Source organism: Nansenia antarctica (assembly GCF_963989245.1).
Source record: "Nansenia antarctica genome assembly, chromosome: 8".
NCBI classification, from domain to species: domain Eukaryota; kingdom Metazoa; phylum Chordata; class Actinopteri; order Argentiniformes; family Microstomatidae; genus Nansenia; species Nansenia antarctica.
The window spans coordinates 59,437,476-59,451,530 of NC_137678.1; positions in this window are offsets into that span (position 1 = coordinate 59,437,476).

Below are 14,055 nucleotides of genomic sequence, written 5' to 3' on the forward strand. Positions count from 1 at the left end.
ATAAACGAGAAGTGAATATGTTGTGATCATTTGAGGAGAAAGAGGAAGAGGAGTGTGAATAGAGACTCAGGTGGGACAGAGATGGTCATCACTGTGCAGCATGGATCATACTACGTACCTTACAACCGCCATTCTACTCTTAATGTCAGCTAATGCAAATTAAAACAGGTACAAATGACATATATATATATTTGTATCTCCTGTACTTCACATGTTTATTGTACAAACCTCAGGCTGAAAGGGGGATAATTATGCTGTTACATATCCACATCTATTTTCCACCCTCTGTCACTTAAGAATATCATGCAGGTTCATGTTATCATGCGTCATCAGACCATCTCACATGTCATGTTGTTTATAATAAATGTACAGTAAAGTGTAAATGTAAAGTACAGAGGACCAGATGGTCACCCAGACCTCTCCTTCTCTCCCCAGGGTGGTGTTGTGGAGCAGGAGTGTTACCAGCAGGTCCCCTGGTTGGAAGGGTTGGAGGGAATGTGACATTTATCACCACCATCACTCCACCAGACATCCCATTTCTTATAATAGAGTGGATATTTAATGGTACTAGTATAGTAACATCCATGCACCCTGGTCTTGACACCATAGGGCTTGGATACAAAGAAAGGATCACTACTGGATCTCTGGAGCTCTGGGATCTGACCCAGAATGACAGTGGAGACTACAGAGCTGTGATAACACCAGCTAACGGCCCCCAACAGAATGGAAGTATTACACTGGGGGTTTATGGTGAGTTATCATTATTGCTTTTTTGATTTCATTATGATGAGGAAGGCTGTGTGGCACAGTGATACAAGTGTATAACCAGGTGTGCCATAATACTGACCCACTGTTAGATGTCTTAATTAGAACAATTAATGTACGAAAATACTTTCGCTGGTGAAAACGGAAAACAGAACAGCTCTGGTAAATTTAAACGCATCAACATTTGACATGTTACATGTTGTACATATTGTTTCCCCTCTCAAAATATTGTATACATGTTTTTATTTTCTAATGCTATTGTTGAGCTTTCATGTATGGCATTAGAATCAATTGTATGCTAAGTAAAGAGAACGTTGCTATTGTGATTTTAACCAGCCAGCCAGTCTCCAGTGTGGTGATTACTCTCAGTGCTTCTCTTAGTACAGTTCCACATCTATTCTACAGCTCCTCCTCTGGCTCCTCCCTCTCTTACTTCTGGCTGAATTGCAGCTCTGAGGTCACAGCCAATGAGGGACTTTAGCTTGGTGACGGAGGCAGAACTCTCACCATAGCCAATGTGTCCCACTACGACCATACAGTATAGAATTTAATTCAGCTTTTGGTTAACATGCAGTTTTTAATGTTGGTGTTTGACAAGGACCATTTATTAGAGATGGTCCAGTAAACCTAGAAGTGAGGGTGACTCCTCCAGGTGTACTGTATGGACCAGAGACAGACAGACAGACAGGTGTACTGTATGGACCAGAGACAGACAGACAGACAGGTGTACTGTATGAACCAGAGACAGACAGACAGACAGACAGGTGTACTGTATGAACCAGAGACAGACAGACAGACAGACAGACAGACAGGTGTACTGTATGAACCAGAGACAGACAGACAGACAGACAGGTGTTCTGTATGAACCAGAGACAGACAGACAGACAGACAGGTGTTCTGTATGAACCAGAGACAGACAGACAGGTGTTCTGTATGAACCAGAGACAGACAGACAGACAGACAGACAGACAGACAGGTGTACTGTATGAACCAGAGACAGACAGACAGACAGACAGGTGTTCTGTATGAACCAGAGACAGACAGACAGACAGACAGGTGTACTGTATGAACCAGAGACAGACAGACAGACAGACAGACAGGTGTTCTGTATGAACCAGAGACAGACAGACAGGTGTTCTGTATGAACCAGAGACAGACAGACAGGTGTACTGTATGAACCAGAGACAGACAGACAGACAGACAGGTGTACTATATGGACCAGAGACAGACAGACAGACAGACAGACAGGTGTACTGTATGAACCAGAGACAGACAGACAGACAGACAGGTGTACTGTATGAACCAGAGACAGACAGACAGACAGACAGACAGGTGTACTGTATGAACCAGAGACAGACAGGTGTACTGTATGGACCAGAGACAGACAGACAGACAGACAGACAGGTGTACTGTATGGACCAGAGACAGACAGACAGACAGGTGTACTGTATGGACCAGAGACAGACAGACAGACAGACAGGTGTACTGTATGGACCAGAGACAGACAGACAGACAGGTGTTCTGTATGAACCAGAGACAGACAGACCGACAGACAGGTGTACTGTATGAAACAGAGACAGACAGACAGACAGACAGGTGTTCTGTATGAACCAGAGACAGACAGACAGACAGACAGGTGTTCTGTATGAACCAGAGACAGACAGACAGACAGACAGACAGACAGGTGTTCTGTATGAACCAGAGACAGACAGACAGGTGTACTGTATGAACCAGAGACAGACAGACAGGTGTTCTGTATGAACCAGAGACAGACAGACAGACAGACAGGTGTACTGTATGAACCAGAGACAGACAGACAGACAGACAGGTGTATTGTATGAACCAGAGACAGACAGACAGACAGACAGACAGGTGTACTGTATGGACCAGAGACAGACAGACAGACAGACAGACAGACAGGTGTACTGTATGAACCAGAGACAGACAGACAGACAGGTGTACTGTATGAACCAGAGACAGACAGACAGACAGACAGACAGGTGTACTGTATGAACCAGAGACAGACAGACAGACAGACAGACAGGTGTATTGTATGAACCAGAGACAGACAGACAGACAGACAGACAGGTGTACTGTATGGACCAGAGACAGACAGACAGACAGACAGACAGACAGGTGTACTGTATGAACCAGAGACAGACAGACAGACAGGTGTACTGTATGAACCAGAGACAGACAGACAGACAGACAGACAGGTGTACTGTATGAACCAGAGACAGACAGACAGACAGACAGGTGTACTGTATGAACCAGAGACAGACAGACAGACAGACAGACAGGTGTACTGTATGAACCAGAGACAGACAGACAGACAGACAGACAGGTGTACTGTATGAACCAGAGACAGACAGACAGACAGACAGACAGGTGTACTGTATGGACCAGAGACAGACAGACAGACAGGTGTACTGTATGAACCAGAGACAGACAGACAGACAGACAGGTGTACTGTATGAACCAGAGACAGACAGACAGACAGACAGACAGACAGACAGACAGGTGTACTGTATGAACCAGAGACAGACAGACAGACAGACAGACAGACAGGTGTACTGTATGAACCAGAGACAGACAGACAGACAGACAGACAGGTGTACTGTATGAACCAGAGACAGACAGACAGACAGACAGACAGGTGTACTGTATGGACCAGAGACAGACAGACAGACAGACAGGTGTACTGTATGAACCAGAGACAGACAGACAGACAGACAGACAGACAGACAGACAGGTGTACTGTATGAACCAGAGACAGACAGACAGACAGGTGTACTGTATGAACCAGAGACAGACAGACAGACAGACAGGTGTACTGTATGAACCAGAGACAGACAGACAGACAGGTGTACTGTATGAACCAGAGACAGACAGACAGACAGACAGGTGTACTGTATGAACCAGAGACAGACAGACAGACAGACAGACAGGTGTACTGTATGAACCAGAGACAGACAGACAGACAGACAGGTGTACTGTATGAACCAGAGACAGACAGACAGACAGACAGGTGTTCTGTATGAACCAGAGACAGACAGACAGACAGACAGACAGGTGTTCTGTATGAACCAGAGACAGACAGACAGGTGTACTGTATGAACCAGAGACAGACAGACAGACAGGTGTACTGTATGGACCAGAGACAGACAGACAGACAGACAGGTGTACTGTATGAACCAGAGACAGACAGACAGACAGACAGGTGTACTGTATGAACCAGAGACAGACAGACAGACAGACAGACAGACAGACAGGTGTACTGTATGAACCAGAGACAGACAGACAGACAGACAGACAGACAGGTGTACTGTATGAACCAGAGACAGACAGACAGACAGGTGTACTGTATGGACCAGAGACAGACAGACAGACAGACAGGTGTACTGTATGGACCAGAGACAGACAGACAGACAGGTGTACTGTATGAACCAGAGACAGACAGACAGACAGGTGTACTGTATGAACCAGAGACAGACAGACAGACAGACAGGTGTACTGTATGAACCGGAGACAGACAGACAGACAGGTGTTCTGTATGAACCAGAGACAGACAGACAGACAGACAGACAGGTGTTCTGTATGAACCAGAGACAGACAGACAGACAGACAGACAGGTGTACTGTATGGACCAGAGACAGACAGACAGACAGGTGTACTGCAGGGGCGGCGCTAGGGGGTGGCTACTGGGGCTCAAGCCCCGGATGTTTTCTGAAAAGCCCCGAATGTTTTACTTAAAAAAAAAAAAAAAAAAAAAAAAAAAAAAAACTCTCGTGAGTAACGTGCAGTACCGGAGTCCAACAGAGAGGCAGCAGTTGCGCGACATTAGCCTGCATACTGCGTAGCCTGCCCTGCCCTGAAGAAGAAGTGATCTCAATCAGTGCCTGACTTGCACAATTGTAAGGATGGATATCCCAAAGTTGTTTTCAACAAAACAAGCGCCAAGAACTGTTGCAGCAGCCGTATCAGCAGCTGACAACAATGACTTCACCAGCAGTGATGACATAGATGATGTTTCAGGTTTGTGAATCTTATTAGAAAGGTGACTGACTCACTGACACTACTTTTCCGGTTTGCTAATGCTAGCTGGCTATCATAACATAACGTTATGTTATAATGAAAATGAAACATAGCAAGGTACTGTTACGGTACATGGTAAGAAATCAAACAAAGGATAATACTTATTCAAATAAAGTAATATTATACTTATAATACTTATTCAAATAAAGTGAATAACAGGCTGATAGTCTTTGATATCTGCACTCTGGTTGACTGAGTAACAAGTGAAAAAGAATGATGTAACGTTAATGTTACAGCTAGTAAACATGGAGTAACCACATTAAGTATGCCCTTATGGTAGTATGTATGTATACAGAACATGACTCAAATATATCCTAAGATGTAACTCTAACTAACTAAGTTTGTTTAATGTCCCAGGGGGGATTTGATTTCACAGTACTATACACAGGCCAACAATACATGTAATATATCGTCATATAACACAGGACAAGACTCTAAATACAATATAAGTGGTGAGCACAGAGTCTGCCCTGATATACATACTGTAACATAACTAGCCTCAGCCCATCAATTATGTAATTCTATACAAATATAAATGATGGTGACTGACAGGGGGAGCTACATGTGCTGACCTCCCTCTGTGCCCAGAACCACCACAATTAGTTTGCTTCATTAAAGGGTGTGAATGTATATGTGTTCTCCAGTGCCTTTTGTCCGCTTTAAGGTGGTGGTAAGTTGAAGGCTGAAGGCAAAAAAATTTGGCACGCTCCGCGCGCACATTACATTCTCCCTCTGGGCTAAGCCCCGGATCTCCTACGATCCTAAATCCGCCCCTGGTGTACTGTATGAACCAGAGACAGACAGACAGACAGGTGTTCTGTATGAACCAGAGACAGACAGACAGACAGACAGGTGTACTGTATGAACCAGAGACAGACAGACAGACAGACAGGTGTACTGTATGAACCAGAGACAGACAGACAGACAGACAGACAGGTGTACTGTATGAACCAGAGACAGACAGACAGACAGACAGGTGTACTGTATGAACCACCTGTCTGTCTGTCTGTGTTGAATATGTGTTGAGCAGTGGAGAGCAGTTTTGCACTGGGTTTTTTCCACACACACAAAAACAAGGAGCAAGCCTGCCACGGCCAGAACAAACTCATTTGAGGAAGTGATCTTCTGCGTCAGCGCCAACATGTCCAGTGTTGCCCCTTTTTAACCTTCTACTAGAACAGTGGTTCTCAAACCTCTCCTCGGGGACCACCAGCCGTTCCACTTATTTGATCTGTTCCACCACCAGCACACCTGATTCAACTAATCAAGTACAAATCATAATCTCTTTTTTGCAAGGCATGGCTCACATCGGCAGATATTTCTTGTGAATAGCAAACTCAAAATGTTTGAGAGTTTTTTATAAGTCAAAGTATCTCTAACCCACACCCCCAATCTTGTTTCATTGACTGGACTCCAGGTTTGCTAACTCCTGCCTCCAATTAGCTTTTGTAGAAATCATTAGTCTAGGGATTCACATACATTTTCCAACCTACACTGTCAATGTTTGAATGATGTATTCAATATGGACAAGAACAATACAATAAGTTGTGTGTTATTAGTCAAAACAGATTGTGTTAAGGTTAGCGCTAGGGTAAGGGCTAGACAGTCATTATTGTAACTTAGATGAAGATCAGACCATATTTTAAGACACATTTATAAATAAATGCAGGTAATTCCAAAGGGTTCACTTACTTGTCCTTGCCACTGTAGCTGCCTCTGTATGATCTCTGTGTTCCAGATGGACCTGACACAGTTATTATCATGGGTCCTAATGAAATAGAAGTAGGCCAGACGTTGACATTGACCTGCTCTGCTGACTCCACCCCCACCGCCAACTACACCTGGCTGTTGAATGGAACAGAGATACCAGGACAGTCACCTGTGCTCACTAAAGAGAAGAGCGAATACTCGGACAGTGGGGATTACAACTGTACAGCCTATAATGATGTCACTGGAATCCAAAAATCTGTCGTCCACGGCCTGTCCGTAAAAGGTAAAAAACCAATAAGTCTGTTGCTGAATACATTTTCCATGGGACCCAAATAGTATTCGTTCTAAAAGTATTCGAAGATATATCCACGCAATTGTTCTGCTGTTATGTGTCATTTTTTCGTTTAGGACACTTTAGGATTAGGACTTTAGGAGACAAGATCATAGTTGTAGTCTTGTCACTGTTAATTCGCCTCATGTTGAAATAATTTAATAATTACCTCAAAGTAATCCAGCATTCTCTGACTAAAGCACTTTTGGGGGGGGGAATTGTTATACTGTTAATCAAGAGTAGGCTATTCATGATTCTTTGTCTGGTAACTGTAGCTCTTCTCTCTCTGTCTATGTGGTCCTGACTCCTGTCCCTTGTGTCTGCAGCGGAAGGCTCTTTAACCCCACCTGGTCTGTCGTCTGGTGCCATTGCTGCGATTGTGATTGTTGTATTGGTGGTTGTGGGAGGGGCAGTTGGTGTGGCAGTCTACTTCATGAAGAAAAACCAGTAAGTAAAATGTTGGTAACACTATATTTGAACTATACTTCATGATACGTCATACTGCTGTCATAAACATGATAAACTTACATAAGAGACATCAAAACCTATACTGCTGTCATAAACATGATAAACTTACATAAGAGACATCAAAACCTTTTAACCCATAAACTCGTGAGCTTAGAATTATAAGGTTCTATCTCTGTTTAGGATAGTTCAGAGATATTGAGCGTCAAAGTTTTTACATTCCATTATGTTTTGTGAGATGGAACCTTTGTATTTTCTTAATTACTAACTCAAAGATTTCAGCATTTTAAAAATAACACCACACAGGCATTAATAAACACCTAATGGATCAGATTATGTAAAAAACTCAATTTTGACAAAAATGGAGATAGAACCGTATAATTCTAATGTCAATATATATATATATATATATATATGTTATAACACCTGCTGTATCATACTGTAACTGTTTACAATGCATGGAAAATGACATTGTCGTGACTTGTTACATGTTATGTATGTATGTATGTCATATTTATGACAGCACTGCTATGATGTACAGTTCATTATTTTACTATTTTTCATTAAGATAGATATTAGTCTTCATACATCTTGCAAGGTCTTTATTGGTGCTTGGTGTGCTTGTCTATCCCCAATGAAGGCCTATGTGTCAAAGCCTTGTTTCTATAATAAACACAGCATGTTCTGTAGTGTGATTTGTTTACCCCTCTTATGTGGAAATCTCTTTGAGAAATGTATTTTCTTTTTTATGACAAGAGTTTCTGCAAATTGCAATAGCAAAGTATTATAGTACAAAGTGTAATTTCCTATAACTCTGGAATGTGTACTTTCTCTGTTTTTCTTTTGTACAGAAGTAAGACAACTGACCCAGTGATTAGAAAAGGTGAGAGTACAGTGTGCTTCATACATTCTAAGGCTATGGCTTCTAAACGTAATAATAACAAACAAAAAAGCAAAGCCAAACTCCAGGAAATTACAAGGAGATGTAATACCAATACTGGATAGCTTTGTTATTCAGGAAATAGCCTACTGAAGATGTTTGTATCTTTGTTTGAAAGACCGTGTTTTACACTGTTGCTACTTGTGTAAAAGACATGATAGCAGCGTCTCTACAGCCTCTATTGCTTGTGCTTTTCCACTCCACAGACGTGACAGAAAAAGACTATGAGAACACATCCCCTGTATATGAAAACACCTCCCCTGTGTGTGAGGACTTCTCCCCTGTGTATGAGAACATACGACAACGTCCACGTCCATGACAGTGATTTGCATCTAGTGTGTGTGTGCATGTGTGTACATAATGCACATGCATAATACATACACACGTGTTTTGTGTTCATTTGTGCATGTCTACACTGAATGTGTGTTATTATACAGCATATACACAGTGGCGGGCGGTGCATTTCACACCTAGGCCTTCAGTGATGTCCGACACATTCCTACCTGAATTATTCTACCTCTTAATACCATCGTTATGACGCCATGGCTCTAGAAACTAGACAGAAACACAGTATAACCGGGCGTTGCATCACCTTAACATAGTCAGACAAGTACAACAGAGTTATATTAATATTTCCGAAGCATTTTTAATCAATAAATCCGCATTTACAATGAAGAGTGTTAAACTAACATATTTAAGATCGCTACATTACCCACGTCTGTCGTCTCGTCCACCATAATAGCGACAAAGGGTGCCTTTTTAATCTCCATTTTGATCTCTTCTCCCATCACTTCAGCAATAGCAAAAATCAGGTCGTTTTGTATTTTGCCTGACGTCCCAGTAAACACTTTGTTTGTGGACAGGTGGTAATGTAAATCTGTCTTTCATCGTGTCCCCTAAATGAAAGTTATTGTTTACCCAAAAACAGGACACAATCGATCAGTATTATCGATCAGTCAACGAAAGGGTGACACTTGTTCGTTGAGCTGTAAATCCACTCGCGTGTCCCCAAAGGTGTTCAAAAATCCCACATCTACCGGCATAGTTACGCATCTCAATAGTGAATATCAATAGTGCGTATCAATTGTGCGTATCCAATCAAAAGACGTGCTGGGTGCTGACATCATTGAGCCTTACAGCAGGCGCCGTTGTTGCTATTGCTCACCAACTCGAAATCTACGTAGGTTTCCACTAGGAACGCCACAGGTTTTCTCGATCAACGTTAAGTTACAGGTCGTATCCGCGGCACGGTTTTTTGTGCAGGCGGGCAGATTTTGGAGCATTTTGATTGGATAAAAGCTCTAACATAAAGGCCAGCCCTCCAAATCTCAATCGGAGACTGGAAGCAGCGCAACCAAGAGGAAAGCTATGAAATGAAGAGAATAGACTATGGGGAATCATTAATACATATTTGTGGAAAAAATATATTAAAATAAAATGTATATTCTGATGATGTTTAGGCCAGCAGAGAAGGCCTTGCTGGCCCTGACGGCTTGCTGGCCCTGACGGCACACAGTATAGTCAATTAGGTTAAATCAGGAGGCGTCAGTATTGACTCAATGGCCCGCTGCCTTATTCATTAACATAAGATCTCTAAGATTGTTTTTATTTGTATTTTCTCTATTGTATATACTGTATTACAACCCCATTTAAAAGCAACAGTTGATCTATGTGCGATTTGTAAAAGTAGTCTTCTTTTCTTTTCACCCCCCACTCCACCTCCGGCCCCCCCACTCCTTTCACCCCCCACTCCACCCCCACCTCCCCCCGACTCCACCTCCCCCCCCCACTCCACCTCCCCCCTTCAATAAGAGAGTAAGAGAAGTAGACAGAAAGGAACATACTTCCACCACCATACCATTTCTGCTTCAAAACACCCGTTATATTAGTACATCACATACTGTCATTTCCTCATTGTATTATATTTCAATGTTTGTTGTTGTGGGTTTGTGTTTTGTATTTTCAATTGGAAGAGTCTTCTAAATGTAAAGTGGCTTATTTAAAGAATTTGCATGTTCCACTTTTGCATGCATTCTTTCAGACAATATTCAAATTCAAATGCAATTCTAATGAGCGGATGTGTTTCCTAGAACATGTAAATGCAATTGCTAATCACATTATTGCATTACAATTTGAATATTGACTCAAATAACGCAGGCAAAAGTGGCAAATGAATATGCTATTATGGGATTGCATAGTCATTTTCACATTAGAATGAACATTTGAATTTTGTCAGCTACAAAGCGGATGTGTTAACTAGAACATGTAAATGCAATTGCGTATCACATTATTGCATTACAATTTGAATATTGACTCAAATAACGCAGGCAAAAGTGGCAAATGAATATGCTATTTTGGGATTGCATAGTAATTTTCACATTAGAATGAACTGTTGAATTTTGTCAGCTACAAAGCAGCGCATGACTTTGAAAATTAAATGTCAAATGGCTTTGCATTATCATTTTAATATTGACAGCGAATGTGCACATCAGGTACATGAAAATGAAAATTGCATGTGAATTTGAATATTGTCTGAAAGAATGCATGCAAAAGTGGAATCTCAAATTGCATTAACATTTGAATAAAGTCCACTATATGCTTCCATAATTGCTACGTTACATGCAGCTCGCGTGAACACAGGTTCTTCCATTAGCGCTCGCCTCCCGCTTCGATTGCAGACTGAAGTTAACGAGCGTGCAGAAAGATGCCACGAAACTCGTGTCCGGTAGCTTTCTTTAAAGGAATTTCAAGTCCCGCAAAACGAGAACTGGTTGAAATGCGTGAGTCTCAGAGTCTCAGAGCCCAGTGCTGCCCACCCAGCCACGTCGCGTCGCGTCGGGTCTACTGTAAAGCGGGTTAACATGTCCTTTTCAAAGGTATTAAAATAGACGCAAGGAAACATAACGTCACCCATGTGTTTCCTTGTTGGAAATTATGGATCGTGAATCGTGATTGCTTCTGCACTCTGCAGCAATCGGATTTTGATTGACAGGCAGCTGCATCTCTTCCCCCAACGGCGTTCCGGCACAGAAAGTCTTGCCGGAACGCAGCACCGGACCGTTCCGGCCCACTTTCACCTATGCTCAAGTGTGATTCTGTATTCTTGTGATTTTTTAATTTAGGTGACCTATCCTTAAGTCACACTCAGTATCACTCAACCTTTCTTTTCCCCCTTCCTTCAGTTTCTTCCCTTCAGAGAATGACCCTGAGAAAGAGAGCCTGGTCAAGTCTAGGTTTGTAGCTTGCATGGCAACTTGCCACGAACTGACTAAGATTGAGGGAGAACTTTCCGGAGACCCACTGGACCTCAAGATGTTCAATGCTACCGGCTGGGTTAGTCTGTCTCAATGCCATTTCTGTTCTTTTATGGATCTTATACGTATACTATAGTCACATGCCTATAAACCTTAATACAAGAATGACATCCAACATCCAAACTTTCACACTACCAAGTATGAACTGATGTATTGGCCATGCATACTAAGGTAAAGTGCTAGTGTGGGTATTGGCACATAAATGTCATTCCCCTCCATTTGTCTGTATACCATACATTTTTTGTGCACAGGAACGCTACGTTGTTGTTGCTTTGTGACAGCACCAAGCCAGCACCTAGTTGCCTAAAACATAAGCAGACAGGTACCCAGGCTAACTCCATCAGGTCAAAAAGGGGCGGTTGGTTCTCGATGGAGAGTTGAGACCTGACATGTTATTGACATGTTACTCAACACCAATAATTGTGATGTATAGATCCTGGAGGAGCCCACAGAGCAGGAAACAGCTCTCCACAATCCCATAATGCCCACTGTTGTGCGGCCACCCAAGCAAATTCTCCCTGAGATCCACCAGAGTGTCAATCACCTAGCCCAGAACATGGTATACTATGGACATACTCTTATACCTCTTAAACCTCCAAATATATGTGTGCCTAACTCATTACATTGTCTGAACTGAGTATACAATATTCATATACCGAGGAGGTTTTAAATGCAAACCTTCTATTTCCTTTCCAGGAGCTATTTGAGTTGTCGGTAAGTAGTCTGGGGCTTTTTCCTCCTGTATCTTTTTTAGATGTATAGAGACAGAAGGAGAGTGAGCCTTTTACACATGTTTCTTTATGGTTATAATTCATCTTGAAGACAACATGCCTGGTTAGAACCTGGTTAGATTTGTGATTACCTCAAGAAATGAAGGAAGAATGCATTTGAAGGAATTGAGACTTGGACTGACAGATGGACCTGTTGGTTGACTTAGTGGTTCTCATCTTGTCTTCCTGTCTTTCCTCCAGCAGTCCTATGAGATTGGGATAGTTCGCCAGTTCCCGTTCTCCTCAGTGCTCCAGAGGATGAGTGTGGTGGTCAGGAGGCTCGGGGAGAAACACATGGACTCCTACCTCAAGGGGGCGCCAGAGGTTGTGTCCAGCCTCTGCAGAGAGGAGACAGGTCAGCCATCTACTAAACCCCTGAATAGAGGTTGAAACGGGCCTAACATTTCAAGCCCAGTCTGTGGATGTGACACCCTAGCCCAACAGAGGAGAAAACTGCTCACTAGGAAGAGTGGAGAGAGAGAGACTGCTTGAATACTCACCTTAGTTACTTACTATCAAGAACTGTATTTACTGCACCTGACGTTTTCTGGAAATATAGAAGGTTTTTCATTGATGCCAATAGTTCTCTATATAAAAAAAGGCTTCACATTTTCAATTGATCTTATACTCTTTGCAGGTGCTGGCATGCCAGAGAGCATGACAGGGGAGAGGCAGATTAGGGAATTGGAAATGTTTATACAATTTTAACGCTACCTGGAAACACAATTTACTAGGACTGATAGAAATAGCGTGTAAACAATGGGACAGTAAAGCATTTTATTTTTCATTAAAAAAACAACAACCTAATTTTAATTTGTTCTATTTATTATGAAGTTAAAGTAGAGACTCAACTTTTATTTGAGGGTATTTGTGTACGATTATTAATTATAATTATACTATATGTAACTATATTATAACATGTCTGGATATAAGATTGGGCAGGTGTAAGGAATATAGTTGTATTGCATTGCATTATGCAGACTGATGGATTTTTTGTCATGTTTTTGCTTAAACCTATTCCATCCTCTCAGATCTACCCAAGTGCCCTAACAGTGTTGATTTATTCTGCTCCATCTCTCTCTCCCCTGTAGTACCAGAGAGTTTCCCAGAGACACTGGAGGCGTATAGCCCGAGTGAGAGGCGCTCTCACGCCCGCCTGATGCTGGCTCCTGCGACTCGCTCGCTACTGAGTCAATAAGGGAACAGGTGTCCAAGAGGAATCTTATCCTTTCGAGGCATTCTTGATTTTGCAATTATAATATTTATTATAATATAATATTATACACTCAAATTAAAACAGTATTTAGAATATCTATGAGCCAGGAGAGACTGAAATCCATGGCTCAGATTTGTCTTGTGAGAATATGCATGTTTTTTGGTCCTGACTTAATCAATTCTCTTTCTTATGCCCTCCAGGGCTGTAATTGAGACCAATATGGAGTTCCTAGGACTCATAATCATGCAAAACAAGCTCAAAGAAGAGACTGCTGGGGTTTAGCAGACTTACGACGTGCTAACATTTGCACTGTGATGGTTACAGGTAAGGCAACCTCATTCATAACAATACAAATGTTATCAGATAACAGGTTACAGATAACGTGCAGCTGTTGTTAATCTTGGAGATTTGTAAATGATCTAGCTACCAACGGCTAACTCACCCCTACT